Source organism: Xiphophorus maculatus, chromosome 7 (genome assembly GCF_002775205.1).
Source record: "Xiphophorus maculatus strain JP 163 A chromosome 7, X_maculatus-5.0-male, whole genome shotgun sequence".
Taxonomy (NCBI): domain Eukaryota; kingdom Metazoa; phylum Chordata; class Actinopteri; order Cyprinodontiformes; family Poeciliidae; genus Xiphophorus; species Xiphophorus maculatus.
The window spans coordinates 7,651,139-7,671,755 of record NC_036449.1 but is presented as its reverse complement, the minus strand read 5'-3'; the positions used below and the strand labels follow the sequence as shown (position 1 = coordinate 7,671,755).

At 40.3% G+C, this 20,617-nt stretch overlaps 1 protein-coding gene across 2 annotated transcripts in view; it reads right to left on the bottom strand.

Moving 5' to 3' along the window:
• sema5b (semaphorin 5B) overlaps window positions 1-20,617 on the bottom strand; it is a 236,644-nt gene that overhangs the window by 188,162 nt on the left and 27,865 nt on the right. For both annotated transcript variants that reach the window (XM_023336501.1, XM_023336503.1), the window contains exon 2: window positions 4,516-4,592. The gene's annotated coding sequence lies outside the window, so the exon portion shown is untranslated. The remainder of the gene's footprint in view (window positions 1-4,515; window positions 4,593-20,617) is intronic.

The following is a 20,617-nucleotide window of genomic DNA, read 5'->3' as shown; positions in this document are numbered from 1 at the left end:
CAACACACCTGGATCAAATACATTTCTAATTAGCAGCGGGAACACAACCATTTTGTTGTGTTATGTTGGAGCAGGAATGAAGATAAACGTTCCAGTTCGGTGGCTCTCCAGGACTCGGACTAAGGCATCCCTGCGCACGTTCGTGTTGGAATTACCCGGTCCAGAGCTAAAGCCAGACGAGGATCTGAGGAAAGACCTGACAACTGATGTTTGGAGACACTTTGTATCCAGTCTGGCTGAGCTTGAGTTGTTTTGTAAAGGAGAATGCGCCAAAAAAGAAAAGAAAAAAAATCACATATGCCAAGCCAACGTAATTGAACTGAAAGGACTGACTCAGTGGCGCTGATCACAAATGTTTTTCAAATGTAATTTGAAAAGCAAACAAAAAAAGACATAAAACAACAAAATGCTTTCAATATTACAGTATTTTGTGCTGTTCTATCAAATGAAACCTCACTAAAATACACCGGTTTGTGTTTTTAACTTGATAAAATGTCCAAAGTATATGAATACTCTTTCTCGGTGTTTGGCGAAACAAAAAACACGATCCGTGAAATATCCGCAAGCGTCTAGGTGGGATCTGTGATTTTGGGCGATAAAACTCAATATGAAGCCAAACTCCTGCCACCTAAATTCAGCCTCAACAACTTCTACTCATCTCACCATCACTGCAGTCACCATCTCGTCGCCCCTGCCCCAGTGCAATGTCAATGAGTCTTGTGTGAGCGAGGCCAAGGTTCTGCCAGTGCGCCCCCGCCCCCTGTTTGTGAGCTGAATGAGCCATGGCTCGGCCACGTTTTAAGGCGCCCTAATGTGCCGTGGCTGGGCCACAAAGGCAGCATGACAATTTGCCAGGCATAATGACGCTTCCATTAATTTGGCCACAGAGGCCCAAACTAGAATGCTCTAAAGAGAATCCCATTGCAGGGATGAGTACCCTTCCTCTCCATCCATTTAAAAAAATATATTTTCTGATCTGTCTCTCCGTCTACCAACTCGCTCTCTCTCTCTCATTGGCCTGGAAAAGGCTTGTTTTGTTCCGGCTTGTTGTCATCCCAAGCTAAACATCGACAACAGTGTAGGCGAATGAGAACGAGGTGCCATCGTTGTCGGGAGCTCCTGATCTCCTCCCAGAGGAGCAGAGGGAGCTAACACAAACAGAGTGGAGCTTTTTCTTTTCCCTTTTCTTTCAGAGTGGCCAGAGAGAGAGAGGGAGGATGAAACGCTCTGCTCTGCTCCACTGACACATATAAGATGAAGAAATTTTAGACCACAAATTGAGTTGAGTGGAAGGAGGACAGCGCTGAGCAGTGAGGGGAAAACAATGGGAAGTTCGCAAAAATACCAGCCCTGGCAAATATAAAAAATGAAAATGCTAGTGCGGCTCAAACACATCCGCAAAGGCAAGGGGACAGACCGGAGACAAAAAGCAGGAAGTGGACAATAGCGCTGGGCATTGTGGGTAAACACAACCAAAACAAAAGTAAGAGTCTAACGCCAGCGCTAGTAATGGCTCTCGGTGTTTCGCCAAAGAGAAATACTACAAATGATTAAAAAAAAAGAAGAAAGTTGCGCTCAGCGTCTTCTTCAGAGGTTTTCGTGTTGTTTACGTCAGTGGTTCTTGGTGCAGCGCCACCACAGGCGAGGGGAAGAAAAGCTTTCTCAAAGGATTTGATTCGTCTGACAGTGCAGTGTGAAAGTGATCCGCACAAGCAAACGTTGCAACTTCGATACCCGGCCCAACCAAGTCTACCGGACTGTCAGGTCGAAAAACCAAACACTCAAGGATTGTGACGCATGGATGCAATTTTATCCAAGTCTCTCTGCTTATAAAACTGAATATAGAAGACAAACTTTAACTGAACCAAGCAGTTATTCCAGGTTTTCTTCATGTGGCACTCAGTGTGGTTTTAAGAAGAAGAAGAAGGAGAAGAAGAATTTAAGTGTGACAAAATAAAAAAGAGAGAGAAGAAATACGTTTTTCACTGGACAAAAATTAACTAAAGTTTTTCTTTTTGTTAATCAAACACATTTACCATTTCTCTGACTAATATCTGGAGAATAAAGTACATCGAAGTATTTAGTATTTGGTTAAAGAATTAACATTAATCTTGGATGAATGCCTTGCAGGCAGCCGACATCTGATCATTAGCTCTTTAACATAATGTTTGATTTTAACCAGTCGCCCACCCATTAATTGCATGAGCAAATTAGGTTTGGATGTTGTAAAAAGTTTTTAATGTTAATATTTGTCCCATTTTTCTTTCTTTTTCTCATTTTTCACAATCTTTAAACCACAGATGCTGGACAAATGTTTTGCCAATGTTAGCCATCGTTCACATAGTCTTTTATAACCCATAATGACAGGAAGGGAAACGTGTGTGTTAATGCAGAATCGTTTTAACAGTTTTAGCCTGGTGCAAACACTTATGTGTGATTAATGTTAACACCAAAAGATGCAAATGTCTAATTAGCTGCCGATCAAAAAGGTTTACTGGCTATTTCGGTCGTAAGTTTTTGTCTTTCAATGCATTATGCCTTTGTAGAAATTACAAAGTGGTTTCACAAAAATCTCTTCATCTTGTATTATTATCAATGGGCAAAAGAAAAAAGGACATTCGCGACAAGCTTTGCAGAAGCTCCTTTGATGAGAGTAGTGACATTAATCAAGGCATTTGGTCCCATTGCATATGCATTTATTGAAATTTTCCATTAAAAAAAAAAAAAACTTTAGAGGAGACGGTATAAAAAAAAAAAAAACATTTCAGTGAGAATCCCTGTCTGTCTGTGCCATGTAACGCAGACAGCTCCGCAGGAGAGACAGTCGAGCTTACCGAACCGGTCATTAACTTTTACCCCTATAAAAGCAAAGAGCTACATTTTTAAAGAGAGCGTGATTAACTGGGACCGCGCTGAAACACGTGCTGCGCTAAGGGTTCGCTAATGTTAGCCTCCCGACTTAGCAGAGTGCTTTAAATGTAAACAGTGGCAGCATGAAATCCAGCTTCATGTAACGAGTGATATTAGACTTTAGCAGGGTTATCAGAATAACAGATATTTAGATTTAATACTAAAAATATAACCTTGAAGATATTAATTTCATTTGTACATAATTTATCACAGCCTCTTGCCTCCCTAACTACATATTTGCCCTTTTCAGGAAAAGGAAGAATAGAAGACGCTGGAGAGTTATAATTATTATGACATAATTAAAATGAAATATGCTATGTGGCATATAATTTACTGCTCATCATGCTATTTTTCAATCTAAAAAAACTAAAAAAAAAAGGATAATTCCTCTACAGTTAAGTGGATATTAATAATCATCTACAGGTTTTTACGCAAAGGAAGGAAAACAATCTAATTATTGTTTGGTTGAACTTATTGGGACCTTATTGGTAACTGTCCCTAAGAAAAGATCACCCTGCTGTCTACTACATTTCACCTGTTGACTACTCACAGTTACACCGAAAAACCCCACTTTCTAAAAAAATATTAAAGTAGCTGTTGAAATTTGATAAATTTAGTGTAATTTGTCGTCTTTTTTACATATTGAGCACCTTCTGGACCGAAATCTGTTGCATGATTACGGCCATGCTCAAATCCATTGATGAATGTTTCTTCGCTTTATTCGCAGCTATCAGAAGATGATATTGTTTTGTAAGAAATTAGACAGCTAAAAGTGAAAAATGACCAACTTTTATAGAGAGTGTAGGGCAGAGGGAGATGAGTTTCATCCCCCTCATGAAACTCAGCTGCATTCTTTTCTTATTTGCAAACAAAAAGTAAATGATCCCGTTACTACTCAGAAACTTTGATCCTCCGGTGTTGAGACTATTTTATTTTATAGTTTTTTATTTTTTTGTGTGTGCAGCTAACACCAAGCAAACCAACATTCAAATGTACAAATGTTGGCTCCAGTTTGTTCTGCTGGAGGTGATTTTGCAAGGTGAGTGCGCACCCGTGTCTCATGAATAATGATTTCACTGTCAAACGGGCTCAAGGCTGTCTGCAACTGGAATGATTCACTGATTAACTCTCAAACAGACACAACACGACGAACCGCAAGCAACAAAAACCCACACCGAGAATAAAGGAGGTAGCTGAGGGATAGAGAGATTGAGAGATCGTCTTATAATTCAGTAGCCTGCATGAAGCCCTTCTGCCCATACACTCAGCTTCCATCCATACAGTATCTTATTCTCCACGCTGCTTTTCAAATGAACCCATTCATTAAAAAAAAAGGGGGGTTTTCACCAACTTGGATGGCCTACGACTACAAAGCCCTCAGAGATTGGTGCGATTTGCATAAAAGAGAAGGAACAACAGAATCATTTTCAACCCAAGACCAGGGAGAAGTTTGGTGTTGACCGGCAAACTTCTGGGGGAAAGACGAGAAAAGAAGGAAAAAGTCAGCTGAGTAGCGAAAAGAAACTGAAAGCAGAAAGCACAAGGAAAGCGTTAAAAAGTAACGGGGGGAAAAGTTCTGAGTGCAAACAAGTAGAGCGTACTCACCGGCTAAGCATCACTGGGGTGTGGGAACGGGGGTGCGGGGGGGCTGAGCGGGTCGGTCTGTCCTTTTCAGATTGATTCTGGAAGAAGGGAGAGAAAGAAGAGGGGTGAGAGGCGAGGGGTGGGAGGGGGAGAGTGAGTCTTCAATGCGCTGTTCGCCTCCTTCTTATGAGTGGAGCGCAAAGCCACAAAGAAGCTGGTGCTCTCGTAAACAAACCGCCAACTTTTCAATGGGGCAGGGAAGGCGGAGCAGGAACGGTCTTTAAACTCAGCAGCCTCCTCCGGGTTGAGGGGGGCTGAAGGGCTGGGGGTGGGGGGATTGGGGCAGGGAGCAGCGAGTAGCCTTTACATCAAGCCTAAAGGACCGAGAGGATAATAACAAACCAGAAAGTTCAAAACCATTTATTAAAGCCTGTAAAACGTAGGAGGCCTTGCGTTGCACCGAACTGTAGGGGAACAATATAGATGTAAATGAGGTGAGCAGATGCCCCACTGTGTGTGTGTGTTTTGGGGTTTTTTTCCTGCAAACACAGATGCAAATATGGTGGAGTGCATATTAGCATTGGTTCCAAGCTTTTTGATCTCAATGCCACAGAGCAAATTGGAACAAATAGCCCTCGCTCGGTTTCTACGGCAACCTGAAGGAGCCGCTCAGAAATGCGATCCCTCTTGTGCCATCGGCTGCCGCTGAGATATGGCCGCCGTTTCCCTAACCTCCACCAGGAACAGTAAACAGGAACAAAAGGACGGATCGATTATTGTCGACAGTCGCCCCCCCAGCCCTCGCTCCGCCCTCCGTGTGAGGCTTGTGTCGGCTGCCGAGATGAGAGACTGTGGACCTGCTGAAGCTTAAAGGCAAGGTACTAAAGGAGTAACGAAAACCTGTGAAACTAATTTATGGCGTCGTCCAAAATCTTATCATTCAAAAACGGTAGTTAATCTATAAAGACCTTAAAGAGCCTCTAACACCAAACCTTTCACAGCCACCATAAAATGGGGGCTAAACCGACATTGTCTCTTAAAACATTTTATTCCCCACACTTTAAATAAGCTGGGACTACTTCATTAAAACCAACTCGACGCTTAAGAATTCAGCTCGTGTTATCGATCGCCGCCTTCCTGCTTGTTTTTATGAATATAAAATCCCGCCAGACTTTAACGGAAAGAGTCGCTCTGAAAAGGGAGATGAACAACTCTCTGAAACCTTTTCACAGTTTTGCCGCATCCAAGCTAAGATTTTGCAGTTTATTAAATCGTAAAATGATAGAATAGAATAGAAACTTTATTGTGATTGTCAAAAAAGCTAAAAAAAAAAGCAAAAAAAAAAGCAAAAAAGTTTGTTTGTGTACACACATCCACACATATTCCTTTCAGGTACAGACAATGTTTTTGACTGCAATAAGTCTGGTTGTTGCTTTGGGTGAAATAAATGCATGGCTTCCAAAGTGTTTTGCAAATGATAAATCTGAAATCTATTGTTTGCATATATATCATGCAATATAAGACCAGGCTGAGCCTTTTTAGCCTTTTTTTTTCTTCTAATAGCTAAAGCTCATTCTTAAAGGAGAGGCTCTAATGATATAAAATATCCTGTTTCGCCACAGATGCTTGTTTATTTTTACGTCAAAGCTTAGGCTACACCACTCCGGCTTCCTCCCACAGTCCAAAAACATGACTGTCAGGTTAATTGGTCTCTCTAAATTCTTCCCTAGGTGTGTGTGTGCATGGTTGTGTCCTGTCTGTCTCTGTGTTGCCCTGAGACAGACTGGCGACCTGTCCAGGGTGACCCCGCCTATCGCCCGGAACGTTAGCTGGAGATAAACACCAGCACCTCCTGACCTCACTAGGGACAAGGGTGTAAGAAAATGGATGGATGGATGGATTAGACTACACCTTTATTTATTGATTAATATGCTGCATGTGATTGCTTGTTATTTATTTATTTGTTTATATCTAGTCATTTTGAACTATTCACTCTTTATTATTCACTCTTAGGTATATATATATTTATATATATTTTACAAACTTTGTATTTATCACCTAAGATGGAGTTGTTTTCAACAAATAAGCAATTTCCCCTTGGGGATCAATAAAGTATATTCTATTCTATAGCAGATTACTTCTTGCTCTGCTCTAAGCTGTTGCTCTATCTGTATGTCTGGTCTTATTTCCCTGCTGGAAGGTGAACCTCGGCCCCAGTCTCATGTTTTGTTATTCCGCCTCTGACAGGTTTTCTCCAAGGATCCTTTATTTGTACAGCACATTTCAGCAACAAGGCCGTTCAAAATGCTTTACATCCCTAAAACCTCCCCCAAAAAAACAACAACATCAAACTGTCACCGATTGTGAAGCCACTAACAAACATTGCACTTTGTCTAGTGCCATCATCAAAATCGGCAGCAAACATCAAGTATGTCGGTAAGCATCGCTGAATAGGTCGAAATCAACGCTGCTACCACAATGTAATGCTGACATTAATCATGGTGGCGTTTTGTTCAGGGCAATGTGCGGTACCTCTTAGACCTTCATAGAGTAGCTATATTTATGCAGAGAACAAAATCACATGCAGATGGACTCTACCGGCTAAGTAAGAAACTTCTGCAGGCAGCTGGTTCCACTGGTTTTTCATTTAGGGGTAGCAAATGAAAACCTTGTATTAATTTTCTTCCACTTTCACAATTATCCACTATTTAGTTTTGGTCTGTGTCATAAAACCATCCCCTCGAGCCTCCCAACCAAACAAATACATTAAGTTTGTGCACTAACATGAGAAAATGGTGGAAAAAAGTGAAGGAAAACTATGACTACTTTTGTATTTTTCATGTTAGCTAGGTAAGACAAGAAAACAAGGGACGCTCAGAAGCAGCTGAGCACTAATGGAAATCGTTCTCAATTAAAACGTCCAGCTCACAGTTTTCCAGTCCGATGCCGAAGCACTTAACAGAAAACGGTTTACAAATGAAGTAAAGCGGATTTTCTCCAGAGTTAAGCTGAGAGTTTAGGGGGTTTTGTCTAAGTGACCACTTAGACAAAAAAAAAAACTCAAGAAAAACCAAAACAGAAAATGTTTTTTAATGACTAATGGCTTGAATAATCTTATTCATGTATCATTTAAAGTGTGTTTCTTATTTAATGGGAACATAGCAATCAATCTTGTGTTTTTTTTTCCACATTTACATAATATGTAGGGTTTCCCTCAGTGTATTATAAGCCTGGCGGACCACCAGGCTTTAATTGTGCCCCTACCAGGCTAAGCATTGCTTATTTATTTAAGTCTTTTTAAAATGTTTGCATTTTTTAAGATTTTATAGCTGGTGTTCAGGTATTAATCTTCAATCTTTCAATAACACATAATTATCAAGAGACATTCTCAAATTTCCTGCTAACTTTAAACATTTTTTAACTCAAAAACACGACGGGCTGCTGGATGAATGACCTAGCACCCAACCACCGGACTTAGCAAGTTTTTGGGGGGAAACCTTGATAAAGACAAAGAATATTTGTAATAGAAATGCAGCCACTTTTCTCTGATTCATCAAAGATCTCTGACATCCTGAGTGTCTCTGCATATAATTACACAACCGTGTTGAATGCAGCGTTTGGTTCTAAAGCGTTTTGTTTTGGGGGGTTTTGACCTATGTTTGGTTTTCAGCGGATGCTTTCGAGATCAAGTTGTGCAACTCAAATCCTTAAAATTCCTCTCCAGATCCCGGGAAGAGAAGCAGCACACACTCTAATGAAGACCAAGGAGGAAGTAGGTGAAGAGGCGAGCTATAAAACAACAGGAGTTCAGCTCGCGGTGCTCACATAAAACACACACGCAGACTCAGAGGAACACACAAACGTTCACACGGTGCACTCCAGCAGCCTCTCTTCGTGGGCTGGAGAGGAAACATGTCTAATTAGCAGGAAATTATACAGTTCACAGCTTTCCAGCACGAAGCTGCAGCAGAGAACTGACACCTGAACTGTCAAAGACAAAACACAAAAAGGAGAGACAAAGGGAAGATAACTTTGAAAAGTAGCTCACAGAAGTCACATTAATTAGAAAGTCCTGTCATGCAATCTGTTTGGGGCAGAATTTGTTGTATCATTTCTTAATCTAGTCTAGTTTCTATATGAATTGCGACAGTGAAGTGGGGTAGGTCAGCCTAAATTAATCACTACACAGAAAGTAGAGGCAGTCTAGAGGCAGTCGGACATTTGTCAATATTTGTCGGGAATAGGAAAACACTTTATGTTGGAGGAGAATGTGAGTCATCATCAGAAATTCACAGACTTCTGTGGGAGGATGACGGATAACCTACAGGAACCAAGAGGTCATCTTTGAAGGTAACCAAATACATTGGCTATAATGACCAGAAGTGACAGGTTTTATATTTGACCTTCCTTGACTGGTCACTTAACTTTTCAAACCTAAAACCGTTTCGGATACCTGAACTGCAGTAGTAACGACATAAAACTGAAATAAGGTGCAAGTCAGAGGTGGGTAGAGTATCCAAAAATGTGTTAGCGTTAAGAGTGGAACTACTTCAACATATTTTCACTCAAAGTAAAAAGCAGCCATCCAAGAAATTACTCAAGCACGACTAAAAAAGTATTTGGCAAAAAGTCTACTCAAGTACTGAGTAACCGGTCAGATTATCAATCATTTAATATTTAAAAATTACATAATCAGACGAACCAAATGTAATTATCTGTACATCTTGGTATTTTAAGGACTAAAATGACAACAAATCATACAAGTAACAAAAAATAACAAAATTAGGCTTCTTTTTTTTTCAAAATCCGTTATCTTCAATAAAATAAAAAAAAAACGTATAAAACGTTAACATAAACGTTGGGTGTGTGTTTTTGTCTGGTGTATTTTTGGTTTAAACGTGTTTGTTTTTCATTCAGGGGGCAAAGAATCTTAATCAAGTAAGAATAGTGACACTTCACAATAAAATTACTCAAGTAAAAAGTACAGCGGAGTAAAAGTACATTTTTTTAAAAAAGTTACTCATAAATGTAATAGAGTAAATGTAACTGGGTCGGGTCTCCAATCACGACAAAACCCACCGAGTTTGTCGTTTACAGCCAGCAGTGCTAATCATGCCAGCTAAGTGACATGCTAATCATGCTAAACACCAACATGAGACGCTGAAGAAAGCTTAAAATGTGAACCTCGTTGTCGAGCAGAGTCCTAACTTTTCCAAGCCGTTTGTTGTACAAGTGGACGCTTCAAATGTTGGCCTTAGAGCTGTGCTGCCTCAGGGAGGAGCTAATGAAGACAAACACGTCTTTTTCTTGAGTAAGAAGCCGTTTGACCAGGAAAAAAAGTAGGACTCCACAGTAGAAGAAGAAGGACTCCTTAAAATATTGCTTCCTTGAAAGGGAAGGGAGCATGAATATTACTTTGCCCTCCAGCTATACTTGTTCACCAGGCAGCATTGTCCAGGTAAAAAAAACAAAAAAAAAAACACCTTATTGCTGATGATCTTTTTAAATTTCCTGAGTTAACTCGAAGAAGGGGGAGCAAATGAGTAAAATGTTAAGATGCAGTAAGTTTTTCTCTAACCTTCTTTTTCAATTCTGGAGGGTTAGAGAAATGTTTGTTATTGTTTGCCAACCGCCATAAAACAAGAAGAAGAAGAAACGTTTGTTACCTTGAGGGAGTGTCTTTTGTGGCAGCCATCTTGGGACTCTGCTACAGAGGAGGGCCCGCCTCAAACCCAGCTATTTGCAGGGATAAGAGCTGGAGTTTGATTGGTTGAAGCTTTATATATTTGAATACATAAAATGTCCACCTGATATTTTATTATTAATAAACAATTGTTAGTGTTTACATTGTTAAAGCTAACTTTCTTTCCTTCCCCCCTCTGGAAAGCTGAGGTGATTGGCCAATTTAACTTGAGTAGGCGGGGCCTACACAGTAGAAGCGCTACGTCATGCTGGATGTAGTGACACTTGTAATCATTTTCTTTTTGCTTGAAACATTTTGAGTACTTGTTTTAACTACGGAGCTGAGTAACACGGACTAGTTTTATACACTACAGGATTTGTGTGTGTGTGTGTGTCAATCCAGAAAGTTTAAAAGACAATATATACATCGGAATTGACTGAAATCAGTATCAGTAACAAGGTCTGGGTTCGAATCCCAAATCACATGTCACAACCGCTTAGATTTTGCTACAGCTTTCAAAAAGCTCATATAAGCCGCAAATCGCATGCGAGAAACAATGACCACCGCTAAAATAAAGCTCTCTGAAAACCTAAACTCCATTAAACTGAATCTCCGGGGCTTAACGCGCGAGGATGAATACAGCGTAGACCGTAACGGAGAAAAAATGTAACGGGGGAGCACAACGCCAAGGAGCTGTCACTGGGATGAAAGGGAGGATTTTGGATAAATGCTGACAGAAAAACATGTCAATTAAAGAAGTGAGGCTGCACACGTGAATTTACTGCAGTATTCTCCTGAATGCTCCTGCAGCAAGAACAGAGGATGCTCTATTATTTCATAAAAACACTAACAAGTCTCAAAAAGACTGGATTTATTGTGACAGGTATAATTATGGGATATCAACAATTATTCAATAGGTTACAGAACCACTTTCAGCAATCATGACTTGAAGTGGTGGGTTCTTTTTGTTTGATGTCTTTTTTTTAACAACTATCAGTCTCTCACACCATTTTGACACATTTCCTAACAATATCACTTCACTGAGGTTTGGAGACATTTCAGCAGCCTTTATTTATTTATTTATTTATTTATTTATTTTTATTCACGCATTTGACAGTTGGCCGTATCTTCGGATGCAGAACATTTTGGTATACAGGGAAATTCAAAGGTGGACTTAATGACTTGAAGGTACACTGGTCTGGTCAAGCTGCGGTCAAACAAGCCCAAATTATCATCTCTCACATTCCCTCCAAAATCCTTCCACCAAGTTCATGCAAGGCATTGGTGCACCAAGCACTGTGCGTTATGTTTATTCTGTGCGAATTTCACATTCTGGCCTGCCGCTGCTGAACTTTCTGGAAAGCTCACATGGTCAGAAAACTGGCAGCTGTTTTTTTTTATGTTGAGTACAATTTGGATTTGATGTTGCTTGGACATGAACTCGCAACCTCCTTACCAGATTGATGGAGGTTGCTTCTCTAAGCGCTTTGCTTTCCTTTCCTTTCCTTTTTTTGGCATTTTGTTAACATGTACTTGTATGCTCCAGAGCAGCTAAAAACAAATGCTTTTATAGAGGCACTCACACTTACTGAAGATCAGTTAAACAACAGCAGAAGCAATTCTGTTACTTTTCGTCTGAATTCATACAAAAGCGGTAGGAGTGTACTTAGTTTGACTGTAATTGAGCATCACTTGGGGTAACTTAAGTCTTTTCGTTGAAGTGAATCAACTTTTCCATAAACATGAAGGCTGGTGGCTTATTGCAATAGGTAGGAGTAACAGCAGGAGCTTGTTTCGCGTGGTAGAGTCGGGTAAGTTTTGCTTTACTTGAACCCTAATAATGTAGGCAGACATTTAAGCTTTGTCCTTACATTTTTTTTATTATTGTTTTTGGTTTTGTCACGCAACCTTTTTTTTTAATTACATCTTTTTCTTTGGACACCTGCTTAACAACTCGATATTTCATAATGTCACTGTTTCTAATGGGCCAGTAACTTGTTTCCTCCTGTTAAATAAATGTAAGACCTACAAGGACATTGCAGTGTTCACATCTAAAACCAATTAGTTCAGTCAGGTCAGATTGTGGTAATTACGCAGCACAAAACCCCTAAAAGGTCTTGGTGTTGGAAAAAAACATACCAACCTCATGCTGGGGTTTTACAAGAGAGAAAGCTTTTTTTTTTAAAGAAAAAGGAATAAGGTTGAAAAAATAATAAAATATTTTGGCACGCTAATGTTATAATGAATCAAACCCAGGGAGATAGAGACGGTTACACTGGTTCAATAATTTAACGCACCCAAAAAGACCCGTGGCTATGATCTCCTGGAAGCACACATATCCACTCTTTGAAAAGGTCAACTCCTACACGCGAGACGGTTTAATTTGCTAAACCCGAAACCATGACATCGCGTTGACAGGCGGGAGTCGTCCGTTACCTTTCTTCTCTCCCGGCAGCCCGGCTGGGTTTCCATCCCGAGTCTCATATGTCCCCCCGACTCGATCGCGGCACTTGACACCTGTTTATATACGGCCTGACCTCCGACCTCCTCGCTCCCGGTTCTCAGGGAAGGTTCTTGGGTGGCGGAGGGGGAGTCACCTGCGCTACCGAGGGAGTGGTGACAATTCGCTGAAAGGCCTTGGTCCTGAGAGGAGAATGACAGCATCTCTAACGACACGCTGAGCGGCTCACGCGCCCACGCATCCACTCCTCCATACTGTTAATGTGAATGCGTGTCCCTGCAATTCTGTTTTAATGAAAACAGAGTACCAGATCTTGAGTAATGCTTATGCTTTTCCATCTGATTGCTCACTGGGCTTAAGTGGGGCTCTGTATTAATTAAGTGGCACCTCCATTACAGAAGCCCCAGGGCTGATAATACATCAATGTAAGACATAACACTACAAACTGAACGGCTAACCAAATAGCTTAAAGAGATGATGGAGAGCTCGCCACGGCTTCAAAATACATCTTACGTCTGACATCAGCTTCAACATGCTGGATGTAATCAGGACAGAGTGCAGCGGAGAAACCATTCGTCACTGCACTGGGCGTGAACCATTAAAGGGGCTGATCAAGTTCTTTTTTTTTAAAGAGAGGTTTTGTGACATTATATCCAGTAGCTGAGTTTCCATTGACCATACACTCGTGCACTTTACGGAAATAAATGTGCTTGATGGAAACACGCCTATTTCGATAAAACGAGTTTTTGCGCTACCGTATTTTGCAAAACATGCTATTTCAAATCACCTTTTCCGCATCACGAGAGTCCCGTGCTAAAAAAAGAAGAGTGGCACAATTAAGAATAGTCTCTTGTGAGAGTGTAGATGGTTAATATACACCAGTATAAAGTTGAATCCTAAGAATGTGAATAGTTTAAGCTTGACTTGATTTGAAAAATGATCTAAGAACTGCCGTTAGCCCCCCAACACATGGATTTTGTTGAATTTTTGTACAAAGCCACGGTAAAATGGGATATCGCTCCTACATCTAGGGGAACTATGATCGCTGACTTTATAGAATCACACTTTAAAACATCAGATTCATCCCATCAATATGCTATTTTCTCAGTTTTATAAAGCTATACTGTATTACTGTGAACACTTTCAAGGCTACACTGTTTCTGACCCGAAAAGTTACAGAAAAGCAATTTGCTTTGTGTGACAACTTCTCTTCCTGTGCGTTTGTATCCTCCCCAGCTAATGCACAAGAATACTGCTGCTGCAATTCTCAAACTGGGATTCTTCATTAAATATTGACTTTTTTTCTTTCCTATTTAAAACTCCAGCATGACTTGGCCGGGCATTTGTCCTTATTTCCACTCTCGAAAACTAGATTAGAGGCCACTACCTCGGAGGCTGTACGCGCCGGCCTTTTTTTTCCCCCCCCCAAGAGTGGTTCTGATGATTGGAGTCTTGCTTATCATATTTAGCCAATTATGTCTCTGTAATTAAGTTTCCTTACATGGAACAGAGCGTGATTTGTTGATCTTCAGATGTTGTCCTAAGGTCAGGAGACAACAGACTGAATTTAGTGCACGCAAAATTATCTTACGCAACTCTGTGTTGACCCATTAGAAACACTCAGCCTATGCTTTCAAAACAATAAAGCCGTGATTTGTTTGGTAAAAAAATAAAAAAAATCTATCTTTGGACTTTTTTCTAATTCACAGTTTCCCACTGTTTACTGTTAGCAATGCTAACCGGGCTAATAGCTAGCAAAAGATGTTGTAGACAGCTTAAAATATCAAAAATGATCTGTGTTTCATTCCTATATCTTCTTATGCTTCACTTGTTTATGTTGGGTTCTGCAGGGTAGTGGTTTTCTTCTCCTTCACAGGGTGGCAGGCTGATGGGATCCAGCTGTTACTCATCACCACCAATCTGCAAGGTCCTTAAAGAGGAGCGGCTTCCCGGAGGCAGATGCCAGATGGTTCCGCTTCTACAGTGGTACTCTCTAGCTGTCAGTACAGTATTCCCGGTGTCCTCATTGTTCTGACTCTTTTTCATCTGTTCCTTCCTCTACAGTGAACCTGCGCTGAACACTCTCTGAACCACCTGAAGTATCTGATCCTAGCTGCTCCGTTGGGCCTTGCACCTGGGTGCGTCACGCCCGCCACTCAGCCGCTGCCTGTCCGCCCTCAATCACCTGCTGGAACTTCCCCATTTGGAAAACCACCACACCACACCAACTGTTGGACCCCCATGTACTCTCCTCTGCTTACCTCAACCCGCAGACCGTAAGTCGCCATCAAGTTACTCCGTCATTCCCCTCATCACTTCCCTCTTTAACCGCTCGCCCTTTGCAGTTCCTCCGCTGGTACAGTCAATTGGTCTCCAACATGAGATGTTACTTTTTTTTCACTCCACATCTCATTTGGCTCATTCTACATGTGCACACCTCAAACCTTATTAGCAAAATGAAACAGACACGACACGACTCCTTGTTGTGGTTTCAGTGAGTAACTGTATTTGTGCCAATGTTTTAGCTCGATAATCAGGCGGCATATGCTCGCGAATAAATTTGCAAAGTCGGCCTGTCGGGACCAGGAGAAGGGAACAGGAGCGACAAAAGAATAAAAAACTGGAGCAGAACATCGGTGAGACGTGTTCGAAATGTTTAAGACGCGTAATCTTCCATGCTTGCTGGAGGAAAATTAATCCAGGCTTTTCATTTATTTTACTGTTTAAACATGAAAAACCTAATGGACCAGTCAGACAAGGATGTACATTAGAACACCTATTTCAGTTTGGAGCTGAATTCACATTTTGAGCCTAAATACGGCGTTTCTTGAAGAAAAGAAAAAAGAGTTGATACTTATTTGACAATATAACACAGTAGATGAATTATATCTGCATTATTTATTCCTAGAATCTGAAGGTGAAACCCTCAGAGGGACCAAGAGCAAAGTGGACTTCTTCAACTCAAATCTCCAAAATTTCAGAGAACTACATGCGAACATAATTTTTGCCTACCCTTAAACCGCCGTCACGTTTGTATTAGACTACTATTAACGGATTTATCAGAAGATTTATCAGATAATTGAGTTCGGTGGCAGCGTGTCGTTACCGACCTTTAGAAAATGCAAAGCGTTTTCAATCAGAGCAACAATCCGACATAAGAGCAAGGTCGCGTTTTTAAGCGGATGTGAACCGGAATGCGAAGCTGATGACTGGAAACTACGCCTTCATCTTTAACGCATAACAAAGCAGAACATGACAAACGACACAAACTCATTGGACCGTCATACTACCAAAACGCTTCATATTCCCGCGTCACGTCTCAGCAGAGGGAAGGCTATAACAGAACCAATGCAGCAAAAAAAAAAAAAAAAAAAACTCCCAGACTTAGTGGGTGGGAAAAAAATAATTAAAAAAATATAAAAATACAGCAAAGCAGAACTGAATGCTTCAATCACTTACACATGTAAATATACTGTATGTACGTGCTCTTGAGACAAAAGTGTTTGTTTCCTGCCACTTGAATATTTACACCAACACACATTAAAAAAACTCCGAGGTGTGGGCTATGGATGCGCTAAAAGGATTAGTGATTATTAATTAGGCCATATGACAGCAGTTTGAAGAGTGGGGGGGAAAAAATCAAATAAAAAAATACCCCCACCAACATATCCCCCACTGGTCAGATGCCATAAACTGGAGAAGTGTGCAGAGCTGAGCAGAGTACATGTAGGCATCGGTGCTATTGAGGAAGAAAGGAAGCTGGTGGGCGATGAGGAGGAGGAAACGAGAGGGATGAAAGGGATACAGCAGCACTGCAGTGCCGAGTGAATCCAAAGAAAGGCACATCTTTTGGGAAAACTATCTCTAAAAACGCACACGGAAAAAATAAAGTAAAATAAAATTTGACAGTACTACAGGAAAGGGAGATAATCTGCATTATGGCATTCAGCATGCCTTTCAGCTGCTGCAGCTTTGTAGCTCGTATGCTTTTATACCCTCCACTATGTAAATTAGAAGCAGAACATTAAGTAAAACGTCCCCATCATCCTAATGCATTATGTGCATTAGGCAAACACACTTTTTTTTAGCTTGCAGCACTAAAATAAACCGGGTAAAGGACTCTACGTCTCTTTGGAAAAGCAAAATTAAATGGAAAGACAGCACAGGTGACATTTTAATCAAACGCTTCTCTCTGATGGCTTCAGCAATTCTCTCGTTATGAAAATTAATGGTTTGAAATGTAATGCTGTAGCTACAGTGCCTCATGCAAGTAATTGATTCTATTTCAAATAAAGGCAATAATCAACTTATTTAGGCTTTTAAGTCATGCATGACTGAATATAATTGCTCCTTTCCTTTTTTTTTGGAAGATGTCCAACACGGACTCTCAACATAATGTCATTAGGCATCCTAATATTCTTAGCTGACATCTGTGAACTGTTAAAAATCAAAGATATAATTTAAGGAAAAGGAAACACTGCAATTAAAAATATCATTGGAACGTTTTACTTGCACTAAAAACAACTAGTTAGTCCCAAATTATACGGTTTGTTCTTTAGAAATACTTGCATTCGAGGTTTGTGAGATTTGCAATGGGTCAATATGTCCAAGCTGAACTAAAATGTTTCATATCAGTTCTAAAGTTAAAAGTGAAATTTAAACAAAAACTTGTAGTCTTCCTTCTATCTGAGGAAAAAAAATTACATTTATCAGAATTTAGGTCTGAACTGCAGCTTTTAGAAAAGGTTTTGGTAGATTTAGCAGTGAGTAAAGTCTGCTCAGTCAGCATGTAACCATTGCTAGTACGTCCTAACCTGTGTGCGACTTCTTCTATGGTTTTATTTGAGAAAAACAAACTGTGTTCTCTGAGTAAATTAAAATATCACATTGTCCACACAAAGAAGGTGAAGTGCGAGCGAACATACAGTGCTAAAGTAAATTGGACCAAAGAAAGAGCCTTGTGGGATGCCTCTGAAAAACATGGAGAACCGAATTTACAGTTTCCAACACAAAGAGCTTCAGAACAAGAAAGAAAAATCTGAATAAAATTAAGCAACTTTATAGAAACTTATATCAGTTGCTTTCCTTCTTTTTGAAAGAAGTAAAGTCTGCTCAACTTGTTTTGACAACAAAACAAGTTGAAAAAAAAAAAATCCAATAGAAATTCTTTAACAAGGTGCCGGGGAGCCTTTTATGCCGAACTGAAGTTCACTGGCCTTGAAAAGTAACAGATACGTTGGTTTTCTGAACTGAATAATTGTTTTAAATAATCATCATGTAGAAACAGATTTTTTTTTTTTTTTTTTTTTCACACAATCACGGAGCCCAAGTTCACTTCTCTAAATAGATTTGAAAATGTGCTGTGCTGCAGCTGTGGAGTCCGAGGATATGAACACAAAGAAGAAGAAGAAGAAGAAAAAAACCATATGGAGCTGTGTGTTGCAAAACTTCGTAGAATACAAACAGGATACCGCTGGGATCCTTTCAAGATTGTTTCTGCAGTTGCACAATGTTGGGTCTCCATGAAAATCAATTCGAACTGCTGGGAGCCTGGGCTGACTACTGAGGTAGGTGTGAGGACAGCACACAATGAACAAAGAACATATTTTCCTTTGAATATATACGAGCAAATTGGGGGGGAAAAAAGAGGGTGGGAGCAAAACATATTGCACAGCAGCACTGATTGATTGAGTGTGGCCTCAAATGTCCATTCTCATCAATTTAAAGATTATCGCAAACATAACACAATTATTCACTCCAAGGATACACCGCACCAAAACAAAAGACCCAGAGACAAACTTATTCGCAAAGTGACATGTGGCCAAATGTGTTTGTGGATTACGTCTGAAAGCAGGATCACGCTGGAATAATATCTAAATTACGCAATGAGAACAATTAAGCCAACAATGGTTGTTAATTAGCATGTAAATTTGAGTATGTGAACACCAGGTGCATGCACTCAGTCTGAACAGCGAGGCCTGTTTACCAAGGAGAGCCTCCTCATCCGCATTCACGAGCCGCTCCGTGAGCACTCGGTTGGAACGAACATGTGCTCATCCCTCCTGCGTGGGACTGCCTCGGCTGATTTTTGAGTAGCTTTGGGGAGGACGAAACAGGCTGTCGTCTTGACAATTCTTCCGTTTCATTCTAAGGATCCCTAAAAGCCTCAGGACTTGTCATCGAAAAGACAGCTCAACCTCCTTTATTTGGCGAGAATGTCAATACCAACAGTTTTCTTGACGACGGAAGAACGACATCAGTAGCAAAATCGCAAAACCTCGCAGTTGTAAGTCTCTTCTAGTAGCTACATCGAAGGCCTGTACAGGGTGGGCCGTACGTTTCCATACATAGGAGAATGTAAAAAATATATATTTCTTTTATATTTTAGATACTCAAGACGATGCGTTTGACAAAAGAGCAAAGAATTGAAATCATACTGATGGCTGGATCGGGAAGCGGTTGCATGGTTGCATGAAACTATAACAGAAAACATGGAACGAGCATCACACACACGACACTGTGGCAAAACCTATTTTCAAGTTTCAGAAAACTGGAAATGTTGCAGATCAACCACAAAGTGGTCCAAGACATGCAGCGAGTCCCACAAAAATAAAATGTCCAATGTAAAATGTTTATTTCTATGTATGGAAAGCTGTGCCCCACCCTGTATAAAGAACAAACGTGATCAGGAATTCCCTCGGATTATGATAAGCCTGGCAGCCTGCCAGGCTGAATGTCATTTTATTTAAAACAGGCTTTTCATACACCCATAACAGTGATGTTGGGTTAAAGAGTATCATTGGTGAAACGGTTCAAAGCAAATGCATAAAAAGTCTGAGCTTAAGTGTCTGTTTTTTTTTTAACCATGGAACTGCTTAGCGACTGCCTGTCTCTTCCTCTCAACTCTTAATTTAGTCAATTAAAGCAACAAGTCTTGGATAAAGGATCAAACAAAGTTGGACACGTTCATTTTCTGAAGTCTGAGGGGCAGTGATGGAGACAATGAGCCTGAACACGACCAAGAATCGTTAATGTTAGTGGAGCGGCTGCTAGAAACGACAGAGTCCTAGCTAGGATGGATGTTAACATTTCGCATATAACATTGCGCGCTGTGGGATTGATGTGAGTCAGGTAATATTTCTTTAAATTTACTTATAATAGAGCTGGCTGACTACCTAAATTATTACCTGAAAGACAAAATTTTTTTATCTATATCAATTGAATATTTTTGTCCTTGTCTTTTTTTAAGATGATAGTTGGTGTTCTCAATATAGTTTTCCAATAACACATAATTACCTACTAATATTTTCATATTTCTTGTCAACTTTTAACATTTTTTAAAAACAAAAACATGGTGGACCCCTCTAGCACCGCCACCACCAGGGGACGTTTTGGGAGTTCCCTGCATCATGTTTTTATGATCACATTTTATGCCTAAACAAAACAACTCCAGCTGTGACCAAAGGTTTTGACAGACATGCAGATGTTGCCTCTCGCAAACTATGGCTCACCATTGGATTATTCGTCAAACTGGATGTCCAATAATTCACTGTGAAGACTTCTGTTGTTTAATAGTTTAGAAATCAATATTATTGTATTTTGTTGAGTCAGAAAATGAACAACTATTCATATCCTAGCCCTATCGAAGCACTGTGGGTGGCAATTTTTAAATTTTTTTTTTTTTTTTGCCATTACCTGGCTGTGTGCAAGGAGAATGACAATAACACTAGTGAAACAATGGGCAAAAAAAGAAAGGAAAAGCAAAAATGAAGCTTGTTTGCGAGATATCCCCTGTGGGGAGAGCTATGGTTATCTCCTTCTGAATAATTCATCTCTCCTCAGTTCTGTTCTTCTCTTTAAAGCGCACAAAGTAAACCAAGGCATTATCGCCCTCTTTGAGGCTACAGTGATAACTGTTTATCTCTGTGGTTCAACAGAGCTAAAAATACCATTGGTTCTGGGGCGTTCTTGTCGGTATA